Below are 206 nucleotides of genomic sequence, written 5' to 3'. Positions count from 1 at the left end.
TTTAACATGAGCTTTCAAGTACACAATACAACACAACGATTAATATTTTTTAACAATAAAAGAGTTAATGTATGGTAGTTTTTGTGCTTTTTCATTATTCAGTATATTACCCTCTACCAAGCTTTGAAAATACTATACACATGAAACCATTTTGTACCATTAATTCGCGCATTCTGACTCGCAACGTAATATCATAATAAACATCT

At 29.1% G+C, this 206-nt stretch overlaps 1 protein-coding gene across 3 annotated transcripts in view; it reads right to left on the bottom strand.

Moving 5' to 3' along the window:
• Nucleotides 1-206, bottom strand: part of LOC100167842 (phosphatidylinositol 4-phosphate 5-kinase type-1 alpha) — a 13748-nt gene that overhangs the window by 4861 nt on the left and 8681 nt on the right. The gene's annotated exons all lie outside the window — the stretch shown is intronic.

Source organism: Acyrthosiphon pisum, chromosome A2 (genome assembly GCF_005508785.2).
Source record: "Acyrthosiphon pisum isolate AL4f chromosome A2, pea_aphid_22Mar2018_4r6ur, whole genome shotgun sequence".
NCBI lineage: Eukaryota > Metazoa > Arthropoda > Insecta > Hemiptera > Aphididae > Acyrthosiphon > Acyrthosiphon pisum.
This window is presented reverse-complemented; position numbering and strand designations above follow the sequence as displayed.